At 28.8% G+C, this 22997-nt stretch overlaps 1 protein-coding gene across 1 annotated transcript in view; it reads right to left on the reverse strand.

Moving 5' to 3' along the window:
* LOC132920403 (solute carrier organic anion transporter family member 74D-like) overlaps positions 1-22723 on the reverse strand; it is a 38910-nt gene extending 16187 nt beyond the window's left edge. The window contains exon 1 of the mRNA XM_060982780.1: positions 22036-22723. The gene's annotated coding sequence lies outside the window, so the exon portion shown is untranslated. The remainder of the gene's footprint in view (positions 1-22035) is intronic.
* Between the last annotated feature and the right edge of the window lie 274 nt (positions 22724-22997).

The raw sequence follows: 22997 nt of genomic DNA on the forward strand, positions 1-22997 counted from the left end.
GTCTTTAATATATTCATAAGCGACACGAGAATTCCAAAATACATTTCAAATATATACATTTGTAAACACGAAGTACTTTCAAGATATTTTTAAAATATTGTTTTGCTTTTTTTTTTTTTTACGTATATTATACACGGAGATATGCTAAATTGTATTGGTATATATACAGTTTCACATATTGTGTACCTACATCCTGCGCGTCATCCATTAACAAAAATTAAATTTGTACAACACGCGCACACTCGCGTATATCCTGGCCATTCGTTTTTGTGTTTGTGATATTTTGTGCGTAACGCATCAAATAATATTATAGTACATCGTACAAAACGAGTTTTACGGTCAATTTCACTTACTCGCGATTTCAAACAACATTTTGGCTGTCACGCGGAAGATTTACATAAAACGTACCTACACGCTATACCTAATATATTATGTTATGTACTATGCGTTTTATTGATTTTTGTCAAAGAACAAGTCATATACGCGATACGGCAAGCAACGTGTATACATACGCACGTTTTAAGTATATAATATAAGGAAAACACTATTATATAGTGGATTATTGGTGTGTCTACGAATCCCAACACCGCACGCAATGCACGCCAACAGCATCGTCATATAATGTTTTTAAAAAATATTTATCATCCCTCGCCGCTATAATAATAATAATAACAATCGAATAATTAAACTATTTGTAGCTTTTGCGATTTGAATATAACAATCGCGCAGTATAATTATAGGTATTATCGCAGCAGGACGTCGTGTTTTTTTGTTGAGTTTGCACGGCATCACATATTGTATAATGGTGTTATATAATAATAATAATATGTGTGAATTATACGCCATTATTAAGTTTTATTTCCACGACGACGAAACGTTGTTACAATAAACGCGGAGCAATAACTACCGTCGTTCGATATTATTATATATTCTGCATTCGGGCCCCCTAATAATATATCTTATTGTATAGGTATCGGGCCTCGTGTCCTAGATATTTGTATGTACGTACAAATTCACAAGTGTTTGTCCGTTTAAAATAGATAAACCTCCAATTATTTATCAATTTAAATTGCGTTCTATGCCAACACAACGTGTAAGCATAAAATAATATATACCTACTAGTGGTTAAAGTTAGTGCTTTGGTTTATAATTTTATATTGAAATAAACAAAATATATAAATTCACAAATAAAAGTTAAATTCCTAAATATTTAATTAATAGAAATAAGACAATATAATATATATCACAATAACACTTAAATATCACCTTAATTTTCCTTTTTAAATTACAATTGTAATATTAAAAAGAAAATTTCAATATTTCACATTTTAAGACTTCTTCAATAATATTCTAAACTTTAAACCTAGGTACATTTTCGTATTTTTATTTGTTTTATTTTGTACTTAAAAAATCTTAAGGTACATAAATTGATCATCTTTCCTTAATACTTTTTCGATTTTTAAGAACTATTGAAGTAGAACCAAATGTTGTGTTAATATAACTTCTTTTATAATTTTATTATTTGAAAGCTTTTTACAATAATATGTTACTAAACTTAACCGTGATCCATAATTTTTTTTTTAAATCAGACATGATTTTTGTTGGAAGTTTTTTAATTTTATTAAATTATTTTAATTTTTAAATTATCTATCTCATATTTCAAAATAAATTAATTTTACTGCGGTCACTTCTTGTTATTAAATCAACATTAAATGACAATTTACACCGTTTTAATCTAATTAACTGATAATAAAATACATTTTATTTTTACGACCAAAATAAATGTACAATGTATAGAAAGATGTTGAGATTAAGTATTAATTTTAGAACAGGACTGAATGTTGGCGTAGAGTAATATTTAAATATTATACTAATTTTATGTACACATTTTGTTTCCAAGTTATAGAAAAATTAAGTTTGAATAACAGGTTAATAAAACTGTATATACCAAAACTGTAACTCGACACCTTACTTTTAATCTTTATAAACCAAATTGAAATTAATTACACTCTGTTTCTAAAAATAAATAATTAACAAACCAACAATTAAATTACTACAGTCGTTGAAATAAAGGGGTGAGAAGTCAACATTTAAACGCATCTATCGTCGGTTGTACAATAAATACGAAGGACATTGAATATTTATTTCAAATATATGTTTAAGGTTTCAGGTATAATATACCCAAAAAATTAATTTAGTTTATAATACTGTTATTTATTAATTTATTATATTTTAATATTTTATTGATAACGCTGTTAGAGTACGGATATTTTGATTATCATCAATTCAATGTGGACATATTTTGTACGTAAATATTTTATATTGTCGATAAATGTTTCAAAAATCTTAAAATATAATGTAAAATCCTTACAAAAACAATCATCATCACACGATACTCAATAATAATATGTAATAAATATTTTTCTCCAAATTGATCAAATTAGGTATTTAATGGCAACCGATATTATTGCGTATTTTACGTGTCCAGTTTTTGCGTTTATTAATATTCACTGGTCACGAACTCGCAACACTATATAATTTATACTATATATTTGTTTCAAATACCCAAATGTTTTTTTTTTATTTTCTTAGCTGTTGATAACTGCAGCAGAGCCATAATATTAATTTTTAACCTCATCGTGACTTATAAACAATAATATAATTGTAATAATATGTTGTGTAGGTACTGTGAAATTCGGTTTCCTGTTATAATATTATGCTATATCATTTTTGCGTCGTTGATTTACTTGTTATTGACATAAAACCCACATATTTACGTGGTGTATGTATAATGTTTAATTACTAATTTATAGGTACCTATCACGTTATATTATAGTACGCCATCGTCAACATCGCATTACGTAAATAATTACTCTATACTGTTAGTGACAGGTTGGTTCGGGATTTGTAGTTGTTTTTCTTCCATTAATTATTTTAAAAATACGTATGGACTACCACCGCACAAATAATGCTTAACGATTATTAAAAAAAAATATGAATGATAATTTAAAAGAAATTAGTCATTGTACATTGTCTTGGATTCGTGTCCAACGGTCTAACGGTCGTAAAATTAATGCTAGCGATGAAAAGAAAACAAAATATTACTCCAATACATTTTATCGAAGAATCACTAATATGTCTGTTTTATCTGCTCTAAATTGAACAGTGTAGAGTTATTATATAGTTTCAATTGTTAATATTATATATTAGACTTATACTAATCATTATTGATGAATGCTGGAGAGACAAATTATATAACGATGCAGTCTAGACGGTCTAATTTAAATGTAAACAATAAAAATACACTTTAATGCATTTTAATCAAATTAAAATGATTCATAAATAATAACAGTTATATTAATTGGCGATGCAATTACTATTATTATACTGACAAGTGTGTTTAATTATTACAGAAATGCATAATGCAGTTTATAGAATGCCACCGTCTATTTAACTACTAATCAAGCCAGCTGTTATTATCATGTAATTATATGCATAGTTGCATACGAATGATCATTTGTTAACAAACAAATCAATAACAAAATAACTGACACTAAGAACGTAACATTTAAACTGAACACTCAAGTTATCGAGACGTGCAAGTAAACTATTAATTGAAGATTTACATACGTTTTCTTATAACATTATGCAGTTGTTGTAATCGTTCGATAAACATGTGCTTTTTAATTTTATTTCTATTAGTTAAGTTATTAATTGTTTTATTATTGAAGAGTCATTTAATACATATTATAATTATATCGACAATACGTAATATAAGCGACTACACTTGCATTTGAGCGATATATGTATGGTAAAAAAAAATAACAATTTATGTACACGTACAATATACCACAACATAAAATAAATACCATAACATTTATATAATTTATACCTATATGTGCTATATACATAAATATATATATATATAATAGTAGTGTATTTTTCATTATAAATTGTATGTACGCTTACTTCATTGAAACAATAATTAATGATAAAAAAATATATTGTAATACAACAAACATAATATTAAGTACATATATTGTTTTTTTCTAGTACTGTAGATGGGTCGACGGATTTTAATTAATGTCAATAGTTGTTGTCAAAATACGTTTTTATAATTATTCAAAGCATATAGCCATAACGATAAAATACCGTGGTTTAATGATAACTACTATATGCTAAGTAGTGATATTCTTTTTGTTTTCTTCTAAATAACGTCGTTGTTCGATATACAAATAAATTTTGATCCGGATGATAGATGTACTGGTCTTACAACAATTGCACGGACATGTGTTTCAAATTATGATTATTCCTTTGAACACTTTTATGGTAAATAAGGGTAATTTCAAAATGTTGCAACATCCCCTCTTCAAACTTGACATGTACAGGATATTTTGAGAAAGTCATTTTTCGAGCATTCTAGTATAGTTTGCCTGATAGCTATTGTGACCAGGTGCAACATTTTCTGGTTTAAACAGCGTTCACTTGTATCAAATCTGGAATAGATCGCAATAAACTTTATTCAAATCTGGTCGTAAACTAAGGAAATAACGTAAAAAAAACTTCGGAGCCACAATGGTAAATCGTGTGTTCACGTCACGTTTTTGACATACTCTACTATACAGTATACTTATACATACATTAACTGAATTCAATTCTATAATTATATAGTGTGATTTACCAATTATTCTCACCATTGTTTTCTTTAGTAAAAAATTCTTTTCAAATCCTGTTTTTTGGAATTTTAATATTAAATCAAATCAATGTTTTATAGTTATTAAATTTTAATAAATAAGGTAATATTAATTATAAATTTTAAAATTATCATCCCCAATATATTCCTAACTTATGAACTTGTTTAAACATAAATTTAAATAACTAAAAAACTACTCGTTTGATTTTTGATTAAAAGTCAACATTTTTAAAACAGTTTTATATTTAATAATTTGCATACATTAAAAATGGTGGTTCTCATTTGAAAAAAATAAATGCTGTCACTACAGGAAACTCCATAGATATAACTACGTATTTAAAAAATGTATGATCCTTGAACAATTAAAAATTCTTAAAATCAGAATTTGAATAAATTCATTATTAAATGAAAATATAGGGGTGACCATTCTTGGTGAATGGCTCTGTTTAATAACAATGTATATTATTATATAAACCATCACTGCAGCTTAGTCAGCTATCCAGCTATTCAACCCAAATTTCTTTTTGTCGCTCTTTGTGACTGAAACTAATGACGGTTGTAATAATATTATTTATTTACCAACCTTATTGCGTCAATCTCATTTATATAGGTACATATAATAATAATTCGACAATATATTATATTCTATTAAATACACATATATCTTCTAAAACTTTTATTTTTTATCCTTATTAAATGTAATATAAATAATATAATAGTAATATCAAGTTAGTATGATAATAATATGCACTGCACATCGTCTTATCATATCGAACGATGGTCGTTGTTTTCTGTACCTACTCTCTACTCTACATAATATTATGTATAATATATTATACATGTACCGCGGTAATTGTTTAGGAGTGAGTCATTTTGAACACGCTTTTAGGTTTCGATAATATATGTATAATATAATATTATTATATTTATAAAGGTAGTATCCGGCGCCACAGTAGACGGAATACGGTGTTGTACGACTGTTTTTTGTTTGTCTGTTTGTAATTTGTAATTGTTTTGTTTTTTATTTTCTAATGACCGTCGCTCGAAATAGATTATATTTTGTCCCCCTCACACCACAGGCAATAGACTCTCGTGCAGTACACACATATACGTCAAGTATGCACCTTCGACCCGAGAGGGAGAAAGAATTCCTATATCGGGATCACGTGCACACACTCCATGGAAGTCGTAAGCCGAACGTGCATATTGTGTGTGCGTGTGTTTACGACGGTGTCTCGGCTCGGTTATAAGCAAAAGGCTCTCTCTGGGAACAAGTTTCGATGTGCATTAATAATAGATTGACTAATGACGTGTTGTCTCGGATTGGTTTTTTAAGAGAAAAAAAGAAAAAAAAGTTTTAATGCACAAGTGGATTTTTTGTTTTCTTTCTTCTTGTGTATAATAATATTATTGTTTCTTTGCAGCAATAATGCTCAACTGCATTTTTATTGCACCAGCAGGCGCCCGACAAGATGGAACGGCGATTATTTCGGTCATGTCTGGACAACTCGAAACGAAAGGGAAGAAAAAAATAATAATAATGATCGCAAAAAATTCTGTTTGAAACGATTTTTTAAAAAACAAAATAAATGCCAACTTCTTAGTGTATAAAACAATCGAATAATTTAATGTTATTTATTAGTATATTGTCTCCGCCGTGCGTCGGTACCTACCACCGCAGTAGTATTATACAATAAGTTATAAAATATGCAACACCGCAACTGGTGATAAAAATGATTCCAATGTTACCATTAGAGTTCAATTATTTAAATAATTATAATAGCATTATTTAATATTCATTATAATATTGTGATTTTGTTAAATTATAATAACATTTATAGCTTATGCAAGCTCTGTAAAACTATGCTCGTAAAGATTTTTTACTGTCGTCCGTTTAATTTATTATCACATAATATGTTAACTAACGTTCCCGGCCCCCTTGACATTGGTTATTAAAGAATAAATAGTAACGATATAATATTATAGTAGTTGACCGAACCATATTGTAATCGATTTGTTCGTGTATAATGTGTGGTACTGACCAGAAAATAAAACATTTATTAACGTTTTAAGATGATATAAACAATTTCTACTAAGGAAATTATTGATTTAACTGTGACGTGTGTGCGACATATATTTTTTTTAATTTTCCAGTATGGCTTTGTAGAAAACTAAAAAAAAAAAAATATGAATTAACTCAAATATTAAAACTCGGAGTCTTTAGACTTTATTGATTTTTAAAGTAACTACTTCAGATGCTATTCTTGACAACCATCCTCGTTGAGTTATAATTAATTGGCTACATAATATCTATTATTATGTTTGCAAATACATTTTAATAAAATTAGCCTATGAAGTTAATATTTTATAGTAATATCAATACATGCAATTATACATGGTGCACTTTATTCGGTGTTATACATACATTGTCTGTACATCATCACCTATTGTATTTGTTAGTAATTGAATATTATATATTTGAAGTAATAAAAAAAAAATTTTTATTTGACAATTTAAAGGTATAGGTACGACGTAATTAATTACACAAAGTATCATGTCTTATCGCTATATATCTGTATTCATCAGAGATCAAAAACCTTAACTAGGCAAGACTCTAAATTAGGGCCTGTTTGGACCTCTTTCCTTGACATTTTTAAAGGAAAAATAGTAAAACGCTAACAGTACAAAAAAAATATTTACTAGATATTATCGTATTAAAAATTGTCTATGAAGTACACTATACCATTCTAATAACCTAAACGAAATTAAACTCCTATTTTTTTTTATATATATATAACTTTAACAGCTTAACCTTTACTAATAATATACGAAAAAGGTAATAGGTGTGAGCGAAACGAGACAAGTGATCAACATCCTGTCTATGGTCTCTGCTTATATATTTTTTATTTTTTATAATTTTATGCGAGTTTAGGAATTTCACGTGATACAAAGTATTATGTTTTAATTATCCGGTTGGCTGCGTTCCATTATTCTATATGTCCTTAATGGTAATAACGAGGTTTGAAAAGTTCCGATTTGTGTCACATGTCATTAATGCATTTTTTATACAATTGCGGGTATAACAATAATTTCATATAGGCAGTGTAATAATATGTAATAGAAAGGAATTTTTCTGAACATTTTCTGAAAAATTGCACAACATACGTAATTCGTAATTTATCAAACATTTAAAACAGCGATAACTTCACGATAACTTTTTATCAGAAAATAATAGATATATAGGACATAGGTACATGTTTTTATTTAATACACTTTAATGCACATTATAATTGTTTATGTCAGTATTATACATTGATAGTAAAAAATATTTTTTATTATTTTTTTTGTTTATGTAACTTTATTTATTTTAAAAATATTTAAGAAAAAAAAAGTTTTAAAATAAAGTCATTATAAATCATATACAAAATATTAAAAACCACATATTACAATTATCTATAAATAGGTACACTATAATATACATTTAATATTCTAAATTATTTGTTTCGTATTTTTTTCTCATATAACAATGCTTTGAAACAAAATTCTCAGATATTCAACAAAGCTTTTATAAACTCTATAATATGCAAAAATCTGGTAAAGAACAAGTAAAAAGGATATAAGTTTAGTTATAAATTAATTATTTTGATAACTTTTAACTTAATCAGTGAAACAAATAAAATGTTAAAAAATAACTTAGTTATTTATTTGCGTCAATGACTTAAATTTAACTTAGTTATTTTATTAAAATTAAAATTATTTACAAATTTTATATATATTATAAAACTGTGCATCTGTTTTTTGATTAATTTTTCGTCAAAAATTACATATTTTCACAGGCATATCATCATCAATACATTAACAAGACGAATATGAAGCCTATGGAATACCCATAAAAGTTTAGCATGATAAGTCTAATTATCTATAAACATTAGATAATAAATTTCAATGGAATAATACCAGTGTTTATAAACGTACATAAACAAACCACCACATAATGAGTATACGACAATATATTTCTAAATAAATAGGTTTATATTTTAGGTACAAGCTTTATTATGTCATAAGATTTTGAAAATCACCCTGATAGTGTGATATCAAGTATGGCAATTTATATTTTTCTTACTTAACCCTGTAGTTAATAGTTTAGATTTTTTCATTTTCTTATTTCTTACACTTTTATTAAAATTATCTTTTAAATAATCATTGATAGGTACTATTGCATTAATCTCAAAAAAATCTACGAATTTCATTATTTAAATAATTCGCTATTTCACAAATGTAATAATTGAATGAATATGTTTAAAAACGTTTGTATTGAATTAGTAATAATTATCAATTACTCCATTTATTTAATTGGTTTGAGTTATAATATTATATTCAAATCGAATTGGCGTATATCTGAATGAAAGCGCGAAAATATTAATTATTTTGTACATCCAGTTATTAAAAAATTGTGTTTATTCTCAAGGCGAATTATACTACGTTCTTATTATAATAGTATACATTAATGCATTAAAGTAGCACATAATTACTAATTTTTAACTAGAATTAATGTATACACATTAATATTAATAAAATGTTCTTTGGTACACTTTTTAAACGCTCTGTTCAGTCCATACTCAGAAAATTTTACAATAACTTAATGATTTTTAAACACTTAACAGTCTAATACACTCGTGCGGTGAAGGTCAAGAGCAATTTACGAGTATTCGTGCTTGCGTACGGCGTACCCATCAATGAAGATTTTTTAAGTCTGACCGACAATAGTATAAATACAATGTGTGTGTTTGAGTGGGAGTGTGGGAACAATACACTGTAATAACTCTTGTAAAATATTATGTAATACGATTTAGACATTAATGTTATTGGGTCTGAAGGTATAATGCGTTTGAGTGCATAACAAATTATTATTAAACGTTTGGTTTTTAAGATAAAAAATAAAGCTACTAATGAATCGTGACCCAATGTACATAATATTGCAGAGTGCAAACGCACATTACAAGGGCCACTTTCGTGTAACTTTTCCCATCCTAATTATTGGAATTCTTAACTAAAGATTTACGTCACAACCGAGTGTTTTGTTATGTTAAGTTCGAAATCTCTCTAAAAATGTTTCATTTTGAAATCGGTCAATCTACAGTCGATGTAAAATATAAACCGAAATCTAAATATTTGCACCATTTAATTTTGCTATTAAAGTCTTAATTAAATAAATCACCGTTTGTTAAGAAAAACCTATTAGTATCTTACAAAATTAAAAATTTCTTTGATTTTGAATCTGTATGAATTTATCCAGAACACAGTTAACAACAGCGAATATAAGTGTTATCAATTTTTTTGGAACTATGTGATCAATAGACGTTTCGTGACATTAATGAACTTTACTCGGCAATAATTTTACGTTATTCGCTAACGTGCATTATATTTATATATATATATATATTAAGTATCTGTGAACATAACACGTTACGCACGAGTTTATTTTCATTTTGTTTTTTGACCTGTCTATGGACGTTTTAACTTTCAGTCGTAATTTTCGTCATATTATTACATATTTGATACTTACACTTGCAAGGCATTGGTAAACAAATAATTATAGCCATACATGATGCGTCAAAGAGCTCACGTCAACGTTTACGCAGCTATTCAAACTCATGAATATTATAATACGTAAATGGCAATTATAATGTGTCCACCATTAAAAACTTAGACAATTACGGTTTCAGAACTTATTTGATTGGATTTTTACTTTTCCATTTCTGTTCACAAACAATAACGTATATGGGAACGTACCTACTTATTACGAATTCAAGGAAGTGCCTACCTACCTACCGATGTGTAGGTGGAAATCTTCCAAAACACCGTAGCAGTTTATACCGACGTCGAAAAAATGTAAAATTATTATCCTCGACTCTGGATAAACGTTTCCAATGCACCTATGTGTGCATATATTGCATATTGTACAGTTTTTTTTTTTTCCATAATAATAATATTATACTCGACGTAGGCCTTAGCAGTATATTGTGTTGCGACGAATATACACGCGTCTTGTGGCAATGAACTTTATCGAGCAATCATTTTTATATACTCCGACGCCCGTTGTTTGCCGACGTGCCCGTCACTTAGTCATATATTATGCGTGTCTATTATACATACGCGCACATTATGTACACTGCAGTGTGCAGTGTACAAATGTATACAATACATGTATATAAAACGCGCACAACACATCGCGTTCAAAAGTAGTAGTGAATACTGATGCGATTTATAATATGTCATTATCGCATATATGTGTGTGTGTGTGTGTGTCTAATATATATATATATATATCTACTATACGGCAACGTGTAAAAAAGACTTCACCACGATACGTTTTTAATTTTTTTTTTTTTTACGAATCGGACGAACGTCATTGTCTGGCCTGGCATTTACTATATATATATACATAACCCAACCGGGGGAACTTGGGCTGCAGTATAGGTATACACACACACACACACACATATATATATATATATCCAGATCAGATAAACTAATCACAATACACATCATCCGTTAATAATGCATAATGTCGCCGCCAGCTCAAAGTTACGTATTCACAATAACATGTGCAATTTCTTTTCGAGACATTTCTAACTCCAATACACACTTCCGGTATAATAGTATGGATACCCACGCACGCACGCACGACTGACGATAATTGGCAACAAGTCAACGACGACGACGACGACGACGGCGACGACTACGACGATGGTATTAAAAAATTACATAGCACTGCGTAGTAAAAACGCACTGGAATAGAATGTGTGGTTGACCTTTTTTTCTCTCTATCACCGCCTGCCCCTTTCCCCCCTCCCCCATTCCATCACCCTGGACAGCACCATATTATAGTCGCATACGATATATAATTATGTAATGAAAAAAGGGTCTACACTCTGCGTTATCGTCTCAGAGAATTGTATTTCTCTCACGTAACTTATGTATTTTTCTTTTCTTTTTTGAAATTTTCAATTACACGTTCTCGTCGTCTGCGCTGATATGCGACAACAGGATGCCAGGAATCAGAACGCCGCGCTCAATATATACGTGGTACAAATACTGCTGCGCGTATATTTATCATTACAATATTGTAATAATAATTTATACGAAATCGATAACGGTTTTTCGTCTGCGCGTATAATATTATATTATTTTTAGGTAAGGCATAATATTGTATTAAATTATAAGGTGGTATACGCGCAAACACCGCATCCAACCATCATATTGTTCGTTTTTTTTTTTTTTTTGTGAACTGACATTATATTCTTTGTGACAATCTATTCGAATTTACCCTAAATACATAGTACTTATAGCACCGATAATATACGCAAAACGACTGAACATAAATGGATAATATCGTACAGTTGTAATAAGTTAAAGTGTTCGGCGTCGATGAAAAAATTGGAAACAATGCGCACTGCGGCCTCAGTCGTCGGCACGATTAGCGACTATTACGTAACATTGCGCACGTGATTATTCGGACGATGGTAAAGAAAAGCCTCGACTGTAATATTATTCGCGCATTTATACTAATCTACATAATTCAGCAGGTGACAATAATAATGGTAGCAACTACCATAACGTGAAACTCGGTGCTGCAAGCCCCCGGGTACAGAATGGCACTTATATTACATGACATATGACTAGGTATACGTATAATGATGTCCGTATGAAAAAAATCCGTTTTATTTTTATATTCATTTTCCCTTTATTGTGCTGGTTAATTAATAGTTACGGCGGTTTATATCATGAAAAGTCTACACGAATGCGGAAGAATATGAATGTAAATTTGTTTGATTTCTCATAAGTCAGGTTAGTAATAAGTAAGCATAAGTATTTTCCAAGTCAGAACTACACAAATAATTTTAGAAAATATTGCATGTTTATACCAGAGAAATATCTAACATAGATAAATCTATAAAGATGTCAAAGTATTCTAGTCAATGATATTGTTCTCAATAATCGATGAATGATGACCATTTACCGTTCGATCGGTACCCTATTTCAGAGTATTCCTGTGACGGTAATAAAATATGATTAATAGCTGATGGACATTAAACATAAGAAATTATCTACACACTTAAGTGAAAATGAAAATATACGTAATAAATCAAATTCATAAAAAATCTAAACTGTCTATATTCTACTGTGCAAGATATCCTATCAAATTGTTGACCGAAGAGGCTGTGATGCATCTAAGAACGTAGCATTACTACCCCTTTACCACTTCACACGCACTTTACTTCATTCACCACTGAGGACCTTTTATTGTTTAATAATACAACGACGAAATTATCTCGAGTCTCTGTGAATTAAGACAAATACGAATTAGAAGATATTTTTGCGTGGGCAAAGTGTTTAACGCGTGTCGTTCATCACTATTGCCATAATTCATAACACATGAACAATATATTATTTTAGTACGTCGTGCTATATAATATTCATGTATATATACTGTGAGTGAGCTGTTCCCCGTTTATGACGAGTGTGGCGATTTCGTTTTACCAAAATTGATGTGTTTTTAATAGACCCATCGTGCCTTATAACTCGCATTCGTATAACAATAATAAATTGGTTTGACAGTGGCGGCGACGAATCACTCGGTATTAACTGCATAAATACATATAAATATATATATATATAATGTTTATGTATATAGTGGACACGAGCACAAGGACTATGTCATAGTCTCAGGAAGAGAATTTCGCAGGTCATTAAACGTCGTATAAAACTATGTACAATATGAGCATGTGTAATGTGTGTTTTTTTTTCGTTTTTGATGCGTATCTATATTTGGACTTTGACGGTCTGTGTTTAACGGTCTTCCTGTTTTATATTAATATTATTACTGTTCAAGTTATTCCCCACATCGTACATTTCGTTTTACACTGATTGAGTAGGTGCAGTATAAAGGCCTCTTTTATCAGAAAAACTACAGTATACGATTGGTTACATTATAAAACAAGTGTGTTGATACGATCATAAATCATGAACAAAGAGCATTTTCATAACTTCAGATCAAAACTTTACAATCGATTACTTATTCAGGAAAAAACTTTCTGATTTTAATATACATTTTTGGATACATATTTTTTTTTTCTTGTGTGTGTGTTTAGTTAAAATATTAAAGTATTTCCTATATTATTTTTCGTATTTCTGAGTAGAAATGGTGGTTAAGTGTTTGAATATTTTCCGAAATATTAGTTTACAAAAACGTTTCATCTAATTAATTATCTGATAATAATAATAATAAACGAGTGTGTTAATTGTACTGATTTATGAATGGTGATTAAATAATATTATTTATACGATGCGACTTTAAATAGGCGTACGCGCTCAATTAGAGTCAGTCACCGGTGGTCATTAACTTTATTATTATAAGTATTTGTGAACTGTCGTTCTCACGTACAACATTTCATAAGACATTTCATCTCGACACACATTTCAGTTCAAAATTTTGATTTGACTCATGCATACGAAATAATACAATAAATATCATATTATAGCTGTTTTAGAGAGCAAGCAAGACGGCAGGTAATATAGAGAGGTGCCTACTTACAATATTATACGCACATTTGTGTATTCAAATGCAAACGCACTCGGGTTATAGTCCAACCAGCAGCTGCTGCTGTTGATAACTTGATTAATGCATATTATACGCGAGATGTTATAACTTATAATATACAACTATAATATGCGTTTCAATAATATTTTATTCATGTAGATATTACTATTATTACGTTCTTGTTTGTCACGATCGTTGTATTGGTTTGTTCTCGGCCACTTTTATCCGATTTCTATTTCGGCGTTTTCGTACGTCGCGTCTGTTGTCTAAAAATGCAGATCCTGTGTAACCAACGCGTGTAATCATTGTTAAAACTAATGTATAAATTTGAATTTTTTATTCATTTACCAATAGTTACATTCGCATAATATTATTATAGTATTATAATTATGTATGTTTGCCATGTATGTGCCCGTGAATATTATATTTATATTTATAATTTATCTAGTACAACACGAGCCTACTAAGCTTTAAGCACTTCAAACAATAATAATTAATAGCAATTAATATATCTAAAATCAAAATCAAGAGCGTACCTATGGCCATGTGGTAAGTGGAGTGCGGAGGGTGACTATTAATAACTACACATATATTTTATATATTGCATAAGTATTTTTGAATAAATTAGTGTATGATATGAAGAAAAAAACGTTACAGCCATTGATGATGAGGTGGAAAACGCTTATCTAAAATATGTGAACAATATAAAAGTGCGCCCATAAGTTTTTTGCTTCGAATTAACGTTTGCGAACTCAAATTCAAATAATTTTTATTGTGTACCTAATGTATTTCAGTATACATACGTACTTACAAATAACAATCGTTGTAGTGTCCACTTACATGTTTTATCTTACGAGAACTCATTAAAATAAAATTTAAATATACGGTGTCTTAGAGTGTAAACTATAACGTGAGAATTCTTTGAAGAGATTTAATAATTATATTCTCAATCATGCTCAGCACAATATTTATGCACCTATTTTATTAATCTGACTTATGCTCATGAAATTGAATAATGTAAGAGATATTATATCGAAACCCATGTCTTGTATGCAATTTTTATGTTGCATACTTACATTTAATTTGACGCAATTAAATATTAAAACCAAACTTTTTTTTAGTGTTATGGCAAATAAATAAGTTGTTTTCATGTTATTCAACACTAAAACTAAAAAAAATAATTGATGAATGTATGATAGATTGTATTACATTACAACAATTTCATTTTTTAAGAACGCTTTTTAAATACAATTGAAAATTGAGAATTCTTTAATTAAAATAATAAACCGATTGAATTGATTTGCGTATTACTTTTTTGTTAATTATAAATTATAATATACTTAAGAAAAATCATATTTTATGACAAGGTCATGAACTTGAATATGTATATCAACTGCGTCCATTCCTCAATTTATAAATATTAAATAATCAATGAAAAAATTTACAATTCCTATTTATGAATAGAAAATATTCTGAAATAAAAGTCTAATTTTTAATGGTTATTAATTTTACAGCAGTATATTTAATACGATTTTGTTACATTATTAAATCAAACTAGTTAATTATTACAAAGATATATACATAGAAATAAGAACAATGTTTACAACCACACACAAATGTAATTTATGTATATATTATATTTTAATATTATCTAATATTTATATGTATTTAATTTTTAGAGCTATAATTGTAAGTGGTAAATTATTAAGTTTATTTTTAGTTTTAGAAAGATAATTAAATATTTTTTTCATAATTCATATAACATTAAAAACATTTTTTGTGTATATACAGAAAACAATTATATAACTGCTCCACAGAATAAACATTTAAAATGGTTTAAAAAAAAAATCAGGCATATTGCGTTGCTTTATTTCATCAAAAAATGTTTTATATTCTTGGAAAAATAAAGATTTATTTTCAAATTCTCTTTTGAACTGTCAATTGTGTATTTTCAACTTTTTTAAATTTCTACCATAGTATACATACTATGAAAATAAAATGTATATCAATATTATTTATTTATCACACCAAGTAATAGAGAAAATAGATTTACAATATTATAGAACAAAATTAACGATTAACTTATAATTTAAAAGGTACGTGTACGATATAATATACATAATTAAAACACAGTTTTGATTCATATATATAAAATAAATATATATTTAGATAATTTACCTTATTTTTATCTTTATCTTAAATTAGGTTATATAGACATTAAAAGGAAGATACCTGTATTACAAACTTTTTTTAAATTTGTTACATTTTGTATTGCTTTAAAATATTTTAAAAATTTTTCTTTAGAATGGTTTTTTTTATTGTGTTTAAAGTTTAAATATTTATGTACTATGTAACTAACACATAAAACTGATTTAGTATAAGTTAGAAGTAATTCTGATATATGAAAATACATATTTGACGTTATATATGCCAAACATTTACACTTATTAAAATTTTAAATCGACAAACTCCATCTAGTTTAATATTTCAAAATTATTCAGAAATCATTACGAGAAACAAAGATTGTTGCTATACTAAAACCAAATAATTTTAGGAGTACATAAATAATCTATGATTTTGGGCTCATATCGCTTCTGTCAATTGTAAACAGATCTTCGAAATGATTCTCTTGAAACGAATTCAGCCTCTAATAGTAAAATCCTTTATAGTGAAACAAATTGTTTTCAGAATTGTTTATAAAATGATATGAACAAGTGTAAACGCTAACTAATTTTATTAAAAACGACTTCCAGGATAAAAAATCGGAAACAGTATTATTATACTTACATATAGTATAAGAATGTGGCTTATTCTGGGAAAGAGACTTACTGCTTAAACAAGAATCATTAAATTTAAAATTACTTTTACTTTAATAGACCGCTTATTTTCATATTAAAAATTCGAAGTTAATTTCAACTCTAGAGTAACCCATTTATTTAAATCAAGAAATTTAGTTAATTTAAAGAATATACTATCATTTTTATATATCTAGATAAACAAGTAAAAACCTAAAACATAGTATATGTACGATATATAAATATTTACATCAACATTAAAAAGTTTCTAGAATACCACTGTGTAGTGTGGTCTTATATCATTTAAAAACATCTAATTAGAGGGAGCAGTATTAATGATATATATTTAAAAATATATGCATTTATTTTAATTATTTATATTATATAATTATACACTTTATTTGTTCTATTTTAAAAATAAATGGTTAATAATATATTATAAAAGTTAAGTTTATAAATCATAATCAATTAAATTATTGTATTTTATTTTATTAGTTATTAATACAATTAATACATATAACAGTTGTCATATTATCATATTATAATTTATATTGATATTTTTATTCGTATTATTTGTATTACACGCAGTTTAATGATTTGTTTTAAATTTGGACTAACCGGCTTCTAAAATACTCTTTACAATCAATTCTATATCTTATTTTAGTGTCGGTATTTAAAATCTTGAAAAAGTAAAAAACAGTTCACATTTATTTTTAAGTAAGTACAGTTTAAATTAAGTACGATCTCGTAAATCTTAATGAAAATGTAACAATATAATATCCATAACGAATATTTTAAAATATAATATTATGATAATATATATTATATACAATATTGAATAATATTTAACATTTAATTTCATAAAATTATTGAGGTTACTAAATTAAAAAATCATCAAAAATCATGCAATTTCAATATTTGAACTATTTAGTATCATAAAAAATGTCTTGAAGGTGACTTATTATTTGTCAATTGTATCAGCACAATATATTTTCGAAGAAAATTTTATTTTTATCATTTTAATCATAATTATTTTTAAGTTTTAATAAATTAATAAATTTTAATTACTTTAAACACTACATACAATATCTCATATTTTAAATCACAAAATTTGAACGATATAATAAACGTAATTGATTAAATAGATTAAACAATAACGTACTCAATTCAAAATACATTAACACGTTATGTAATATGTGCCTATTATCTTAATTTTATTATTTGTAACTAAATGTTTAACGCATCATCACAAAACAACTACTCAATTACCTTTTACATCAAAAACACAACCTAATTATTATTAATGATAAGTTAAGTTACACATACCATCGTTATAAAAAACAATATTTTTGTCGTTTATGGACTCTAGAACTACTTGTTTTAGAATCTATAATGTTTAATATAGGTGCACACTTCAACTTTAATTTATTTTCACTTGTTAAATAATAAATGGTCTATATATTTTATAAGTATGTATAATATACGAGTATTTAAATTTAATAAGTGTTTTTTTATAGTTCAATGATAAATTGAATTTGTAATTATTATTTTTCTCTCTACAAAATATTGTGTATTTTAACACTTTTGTTTGCATAGTTTATTGTCTTATATTTTATACCCTTGGCTTTTCAACCAATCTTCTTAATGACAACCAATAATTATTTATTCAAGAAAGTTATCTTATCTAAAAAAAAGTACCTGTATAATCCATAAATTCTATCAGATTTATTCTTCACTGACCTGAAGAATTATTAAACGTAAACAATAAAATACTTTGAACTTTAAACCAGTACACTGTGTAATTTTGATATTAGCATATATATTTAAGAAAAATAATTTAGTTTCTTATTTAACACATACAGTTAAAGCTATATAGATCAAGTTTTTGGAAGAATGATGATCAAAAACTATAATTATTATAGCATAAAATAATTTTCTATGTTTAATAATTGTAGATATTTAAACATATTACATATTTTTAACTATAGTATAATTAATTATAGTCAATTATTTAACAAAATTGTATAAATTGTATTTTATATTGTTTCTATCTTCCACATAAATGAAATGTTCTCTTCACCTTTGCTTTTAAACTTGATAATTTTTATTTCCTTATCTAAACTATACACGGTAAACTTATAAACTATTCATATATTATACTTTATAGATTATGGATAAAAAAATATTGTAGATTGAATTGATGGTTTTTCTCTTTTCAAGGACAATCTGGACAATAATATAAAAAAAATATATATAACTTAGAATGTTGTTAGCATAGTTTTTTAATATGTGATTTAAAGCATATATGTGTCTTGAAAACAATAAAAGAATATTTTATTTCTTCTTAAGACAACTTTTATCACTTTTGTCTGACCTTAAAGTCATTGTATTAAATGTTAAACATTTTAAAATAAACCAAATTCACATTTTTTTTTTATTGTCTTTCATTCAACTTTTTTTTTTTAATAATATAAACAATTATTTAAATTTGTTCGTGTTACTGTCTCTATAAATCAGTTTGAACTTAAAAAAACAATTAAGTATATAAATATAGTTTCATAGTGAAAATAATTCAAAATACAATTGTTTTAAATTGTTATTACGCAATTATTATGTATTATTAATATTAAAAAAATAATAATAATGAATTAATTATGGTCTATATTTACTAGATTAAAAATATGTACTAACGATTATTTTTTCATCGACATGCAGTCTTATAATCACAATAGTTTGATTTTTTTTATTATTTTTAGTATAGCTTAATTCTACACTCAATACGTATATTAATGTGTATAATAAAACAGATGATTCCGAGTTAACGGTTCATAAATGAATAGTTAATTTCGGTTTAAAACTATAATATATCATATAAATGTAAACAAAATAATTTTATATTATATTGGTTATGTGATAAATAAATTTTGACGATTTTATAGAAAAATAAATAAAAATTTAAAAACATAACACACATTTTTTTAACATTTTTAACGAAATTTAGAAAAAAATGTAGAAAATTGCATAATTTAATTTATACAGTTTATTCATTTAGTCAATAAGTACAGTTGACTTAAGTGATGAGGATCAAATATTTTTAAATATTAATCATTGATTTAAATAAAATATTATAAGGTACTTATACTTTATAATATATTATAATTCATATAATATAATTATTAATATACAATTATTTTTACGATTACTTATTTACACTATAAAATATAAATTATAATAATGGTGTGAGTGTCAAATAACACATGTGCACAAAACGTAACGTAATATTTTTAGATAATTAATATAAAACATTTGGTGGATGATGTAACTAACAATAATTATTGTTAAAGTTTGATATGATTTTATTTTTTACAAATTAAATAACATTACAAAAACGTTCTACCAGATATTGGTTTATGTAACATATAATAATGTTTAATTATGTTTCAAAAAATATTTTTAAACGAGAGTCAACAAATAATTCCACTAATTAATAGATATGAAAAACAATGTTATATAAATAATGAAAAAACTTGATCATAAATGTTACGCATATCGCATTTGCTTACGTATATTATTACTATAAGGCCTATACTTTTTGTAACGTATAGATAGTGCGGTAACATTAAATATTTTCCATCAGGTTTAACACACCTAGGTATTTACTTCAAATTGTGTATTTTATTACAACTAAAATATAATCCAAGTGTCACTAGAGTCAAATATTTCGAGCAGTTCTCACAATTTCATTGAGGTCAAAACAGGCAAATCATAAAAAATCGTTTTAACTTTTTCCCCGCCCCCAATGCAGTAATGCATAAATAATATCACTAGGTTTCCGTTAAAAATATAGTAAAAGGTGCCACGCAAAAGGTGTTTACCGTGTCCATAATAAGTATTTCCTATCTAAATTTGCATACAAAAACAAAAAACAACGTTTTACCGCACGTACATTATGCGAGGTCTGTCCAGAGTGACGCATGTACAGGTTTAACCCTTCGCGTTGACCATGTACCTATACAAATAGTAACAATAAAACCGTTACCGACCAGGGTAGTCCTACACGCGCGCACCAACGGTGGTCTCGCCACCGCGCGGGGTTATTACTCCCGCAGGCTTTTGACGAGGGCACGCGGGAAAAACGCGCGTGCGTCGTGGTGGCGATAACACGCCGTATTTTCGTTTTATTTCCCCTCCTTCCCCTCGCTCAAAGCACGATCATTATGCAAATATGGTATCGAGGTTTAATACCGTTTTTTGGCGCTATAAAACCGTATTACTATCATCATAATACGTCGACATGGCGTTCGTGATGTCTGTGTACTTTATAATATTATTTTTTTTTTTTTTTGTTTTTAGTGTTGATGTGCCGTCGTAGGATGGCAGAACGCGACGCAACGTTTACGACCGCGTTGCCAAGGGTTACCGCACACCGGGTATACAAAATAATGTGACGCCGGCGTGCGACTGTTAACGCCGGCGATACGGTGGCCGGCGCGCGCGCACTTCGAAAACCTTGAAAAAACGTACACAGAGCCGATGCGTATACGTATATACATTTATATGTAAATATATATATAGCGTCTCCCACGTGGAATAATACGCCGGCTACATATTTTTTTTTTATTTTATTCCAGTTTTTTTACGCTTAAAAGTACAATATTTGTTAATAATTTATAACATTATTGCCGACTTCGACTTGCAGCATCTCTGGGGGTGGTCGTCAATACGGCTCTGTTTCGTATTATAATATTATGTTTGTGTATGCAACAACATTGCCCAGACGCGGTCTGCGCGTACATCGCTCGCGACCCGCAATAATGTAAAATACCGGATTTCGGACTGATGGAGCGATCTACGTATAAGCTATATAAGGACGTCCGTTACAACAAAACGTGCCAAATAAAGGACGCCCGCGAATAACATAAGGACGGCTGATTTTGACTAACCTGTGGTCATAATGGGGCCCGCTGACCGTTCACGTCGTCGGCAGCACACGGTTAGAACTTTGGCTGATGCTGGTGCTGCTGTGGTGCTGGTGCTGCTGCTACTGTTCCGCTCCTGGTTGCGGCTCACGACCGATCCCGCTCGCGACGTTCTCCCCCGAGCCGACCGCGCGCGCGTCTGCGGCCTGCGCTTATCGAGATATGATTATTTGCTTATCCGATACGATAAGTGTTTTTATGGTTTGATGTCGCACCGCGTTTAGCACAAACTCCTGCACTGGCGACAAACCGTCGGACCGGCGAAATCGCGGCTCGAGAGCTTTTTCTTATGGCCGTGTTAGATATTTTAAGCGGATACAATGCAATAATGACTATGCCCAACTTTCGGGTATATATCCTGTTATATTATATTATTACTACCGGTGAGCTGGCCGGAAGAATGAATGAAAGCGTGAAATGTGCTCTCGGCGCGACGTGTATTATGTGTGTAAATGTTGTTGTTGTTGTGATTTTTTTGTATTATTATTATTATTATTATCATTCGCACCGGACGACGGCGGCGGTGGATTGGAAGAGCATGCGCGCGCGTGTATCGGGAGGTCTGGACGACCGGAGCACTGCTACTGCGATCGGCGGCGCCGCGCTCGCTCGGTACAGTGTCGGTTTGCCGGCGAAGCCGAGCCGCCGCCACCGCCGCCGCCGCGCGACCCACAGACGACCTTCGTGCTTGGCCGGCTTCGATCCAGATGGTGTTGGTGCGCCGCTCGGCGACGACCGCGGCGTTGCCACGTGACGAGATACAAAATATCCTCGGCCGCCGTCGCCGCCCAAGTTGCCTCCACCGCCGCCGCTTTTTTCACATCCTGTCCGCTATAGTTTACTGTGACCGGCGCTCCGTCGCCTCCTCATACCCCTCTCTACACCGCCACCCGCCCCGCCGCCGCCGCCGTAATGGTATATAATAT

Source organism: Rhopalosiphum padi, chromosome 1 (genome assembly GCF_020882245.1).
Source record: "Rhopalosiphum padi isolate XX-2018 chromosome 1, ASM2088224v1, whole genome shotgun sequence".
Classification (NCBI taxonomy): Eukaryota; Metazoa; Arthropoda; class Insecta; order Hemiptera; family Aphididae; genus Rhopalosiphum; species Rhopalosiphum padi.